The following is a 4,625-nucleotide window of genomic DNA, read 5'->3' as shown; positions in this document are numbered from 1 at the left end:
TCTATTTTGGCATATCACCAAATAACGATATACAGAATTAGATTCTATAAGACTTTTTTGAACATTGCAGATTTATAAATAGATTACTAAGGTAACCACTGTTTAACAGTGTCAATACTTAGGAAATATTTTATCATTTCGACCATTCTCAGGAACGAGATAGGGACACGCACAGGCAGAGGCCCGCACATGTGCCCACTCCTCACTCTGCCTCTCAGTTCCGGAGCTGGACCCATGGCTGCACTGGTGGTGACAAGACGACAGTTGACTCCGGTCACTGGTGGGGGGGGTGGGCGGATGTATGTCTGTGGCTGGGCCGGGGCCCCAAGTGCCTCGGCGCCTGCGGTTGGCTTCCTGGGGAGGCTGCCGGCGTTGGCGATGGGGGTGTCCTTTACGAATAATGAAAAGCAGCAAAAGCCAATGCTATCAGGCCAGGATTTTCAAACCATAAAAATAGATGCAAAAGAGAAGTTTGACCCCACTCAGTGTCAGAACTCCGCTGGAACTGGTACTGATGTAGAAGCAGTAGCAAGGTTTCTTGATGTTCCTGGAGCAGAAGTTCATTACTGGTCCAGGGTGCAGATGCCATGATACGTACAGATGTCAGTGTGTTCCCAGCACAGGGAGACCTGGAGACCGCGCACACATTTGCTCAGGGTTTTAACAAGCTAATCGGGTGCTACAAATACCTGGAGAAAGGTTTGAAAGATGAAGTAAAAACCTGCTGCTCTTCTCAAAGGATTTTTCAGCGTCGCAGAGGAACAAATTGGCCGTGTGGACCGGTGTTCTTCTGGCTAATGGAACACTCAATGCATCCATCCTTAATAGCCTTTAGAGTGAGGATTTGGCCAAAGAAGGGGTTGCAGCAGCTTTTGCCATAAAGCTCTTTAAATCGTGGGTAAAGGAAAAAGATATCACTGCGGTAGTAACTGCAAGTCTTTGGAGAATCGGCATGGGTAACAGGCTGGTGGGGCTTTTCCTGCCAATAAACAACATGCTGAGGGGGGGGTCAGGGGGTGGAGGGATTGAGCAAAAGGGAAACGAACTCACGGACACGGACAACAGTGAGGCGATTGCTGGGGGGAGGGGGTGTAAGAGGACTAAATGGCAATGGAAAAATAAAATAAAATAATAAAACTTATATTAGCCAAAGTGAAAAAAAGCATTGAACACTTTATAAGTATTGAACACTTTATAAGTAAACTTCATGGAGATTTCAGAATATGTTCAGAATCAGCAAACTGTAGGAGCTCATCAGGAACTCCAGAAAAAATGGCAAGAACTTCAGATGTCCTGTGGTGATCCACTTAAGAATATAATTTTGTGTGTCAAGAAAAAGATGAAAACAAAAACAGCAGCAGCAGCATCCCAGAACCCATGGTCATTGGAATAGTCTGGTCCAGTGTGACGAGCATCGTGGAACAGACAGAAAGAGGAGCTTACAGCGGAGCAAACATCAAGCACTTGGAGAGGTTCAGCCTTCTGCTTGCTGCCTTTACTGTTCAAGGTCAGTCTGAGCTGGCTCTGTTGCGGAAGGTTCAGGACTATTGCTAGGATAACAGTCATTTCATGAAAGCCTTCCAGAAAATAGTGGTGCTTTTTTATAAAGCTGAAGTCTGGGGCGAAGAGCCCATTCTGAAGTGGTCTGAAGATGCACATGGTGCAAAGGGAAAATGTGTTTTCCTTGAACAAATGAAAAAGTCTGCGAGTGGCTCAAAAGTGCTCAAGAGGAATCTGAGACTGAAGCTGAAGAAGGCGACTGAACGTTGAAGCTTCACACTCGGCAAAGCAAACAGGAGCTTCAGAGAAAATGTCACGTCTCGCGTGTCCTGGTTCTTACGTCTTCCTACCGCCCCGTGTCAAGCACGATGTCAGGGCTTTCATGGCAAGCTTTATTGTAACTGTCTCTCTGGTTACGGGAAATGTTGGGTTTCGTTTCCAAAACTATGTTTTAAGTAGGCACAGGAGCTATATGTTTGAATCCAATGTTGCATTAGTTCTTTCAAGTTATCTTCTACCTCCCGTCTTTTCACCTGCAATGATGCAATTTAAGGCCATCCGCAATGGCCAGTTTACTTGTTTCCTGGGTTTTCTATATATACCCTTTACAAGTTATGATTTCATTAAAAATAATCCACTATAAAGATTGTTTGTAGCCCTGGCTGGCATAGGTCAGTGGATTGAGCACGGGCTGCGAACCAAAGTGTCGCAGGTTCGATTCCCAGTCAGGCCACATACCTGGGTTGCAGGCCACAGCCCCCAGCAACTGCACATTGATGTTTCTCTCTCTCTCTCTTTCTCCCTCCCTTCCCTCTCTAAAAATAAATAAATAAAATCTAAAAAAAAAGTTCTACCTCCCACATGATATTAAAAAAAAAAAAAGATTGTGGATTAAACTGTAAAAGTATCCAAAGTCTCAAAAAGCAATGATTTCTGTGACAATTATTTTTATGCCCAAAACCCTCCTCCTCAATGAAAGCCTCACCTCCTGTAATTGAATTCATGAACCTGACCCTTGGGTATTTGGTCCATTGCTTGCCTGTTAATATTTTCTTGCATTTTTGATCCCAGGTGTCCCTGAGCTCAATTTTTTGTTCTTTGGTTTCATTCTTTCATGGAGAAGCTACTTGAAGTGAGGTCTTTGGGAAATCATACGTGGCAGAGGTGGTGGGAAGAAGAAATTTGAGCCTTTTCCCTTTGAGAAACCTCTGCATTCAATTTGTATCTTTGCAGTCAAAACAAGTGGGTATTCTTTTCATAGCATTTTCAACTGTACCTTAGAAAAGTCTTGTCATTTAACAAATTTAACACTTGTCATACGCATAGATTAATGGAAAAGGACTCATGAAACAGTGTGAGTAAGAAAATTGATTGTACTAAGCCCAGTAAATTAGTGAAAATGGTAAGTGTCCACATGTGCTCATTGGGACTCTAAAATATAACCCATATCCCATTGGCTTAGAATATTCAATGTAAAGTATGGAGTGTAATGATAATGATATAGTTCCACTTGGCCATATCAGACCAGCTTCATTTTCTTAGCAAATTCACTAATGACTCAAGCATCTGGCTATTCATAGACCCTATGTGCCTTTTTATTAAAAGTTGCCATGAGCTAAATTTCTCTTCTGTGCAGTTGATGACTTTAGTTTAATGGCTGCCTTTTCGTTTTTGTCTTTCTTGCTGCCTCCCCCTTATACACGTAGATGGTAGAAAACCAAATGTGACCACCCATTTTGGTGGAAAGATTTCATCTTAAAAGTGAAGGTTTTGGGAGTTGTTATGATTGTGGAAAGAAACTAGCTTGGAACAATGCCACCAGAGACTGAGTTGAAATTTCCCCTTTCAAAGGTGCCATTTGTATGAACCAAGAATTTGGTGTTCAACAGTTCATCTGGAGGGAGTAACGTGTAATATAAAATTTGAAGTAAAGGTGTATATGACCTTATGAAAAAGAGCATGATTACAGATACCATTGCGAATGGGGTGAAAGTGTAACTGGGTGGCTTTGACAAAGTTTCCATGCACAGGAGCACCATATTCACTAGATTTCTACTTAGTGATCTGCTTTACTTTGTAATTTGTAGTCTCCAAAAGACTTTTTTAAAGAATAAAGTCTATCTTTATGCTTAAGGTATGGGAGTCAGCCTTCTTTATTAATTTTTTATTTTTGGTAAATTCCATGTTCATGTCCAGTGGTAACTACAAGATATACATTCAGGCATCTCCTCCATAAGCATTAAATCATGGCTTTTCTCATCCTTACAGCTCCCAAACTGTAACACCTACACAGAATTCTGATGTAGCAAAAACTGCATAACATTTCTACGACCAAATCATTACCTGGTGCTGGCATTCACGGTGTGGCCTGTTCCATTATACACTGTGTGGAGTGGGAGAATGGGCACTCTCCCAGAACTACATTAAGGCCTTTGTCCGATCAAAGTCTTTTTCTTCATAATGACCAAGTAGTGTTTACCTACTATAATATTACAGTAAGTAGCAAAGTCACCAGTGACAGTATAAAGAAAGGGAATGCTTTCTGAAAAGACCACAGAATCTCATTTTGAATTGTAAGTGGTAATTTTGGAACTCAGCTGCCAATAACAACCTCTGGCTTCAAATATGTAATTCTTAATACAAATGTTAAAATTGTACTTGTATGACTAGATAAATGTTGATTTTTCCTAACTAGGAAAAATCATCCATTTTTCAAAGGATAAGTCTCTTAGATGCCATAATTAAAATGTGTGTTCAGAGCTGGGGTGCAGGGGGGAAGAAAAAAAAACCAGTTAACTCTGTATTCAAGTTTAGATTATCTTTACCTTCTGCAAACTTACCTAAGCATTCGTACATTCTTTTGTTTACTTAATGATTCATTTATTCAAAAAACATTTACTGAGGGTCTGAATGTTTGCTATAGAAGCTAGAATATAAGCTCCAGGAATGCAGGACCTTCTCCTATTTTTTTAACCACTTTTACAGTAAGTATCAAGGACAGCAGTTAGCACCACGGAAATACTTGCTCGGTTAATGAGTGCCGAGTGAAAGTAGCTACACACTGCGCTGGGCACCAGGAGTACAAAGAAAAACACAGATTGTGGTTCCCGCATTGCAGAAGCTTA

The 4,625-nt window shown here is 41.2% G+C and overlaps 1 pseudogene; it reads left to right on the top strand.

Annotated features, from left to right (window-relative positions):
- The first annotated feature begins 234 nt into the window (after positions 1 to 234).
- LOC114491562 lies at positions 235 to 1,763 on the top strand (annotated as a pseudogene).
- Positions 1,764 to 4,625: the final 2,862 nt, after the last annotated feature.

The sequence above is a fragment of the Phyllostomus discolor genome, chromosome 1 (genome assembly GCF_004126475.2).
Source record: "Phyllostomus discolor isolate MPI-MPIP mPhyDis1 chromosome 1, mPhyDis1.pri.v3, whole genome shotgun sequence".
In the NCBI taxonomy this organism is placed as follows: Eukaryota; Metazoa; Chordata; class Mammalia; order Chiroptera; family Phyllostomidae; genus Phyllostomus; species Phyllostomus discolor.
The sequence above is the reverse complement of the archived record's forward strand: the minus strand, read 5'-3'. Positions and strand labels throughout refer to the sequence as shown.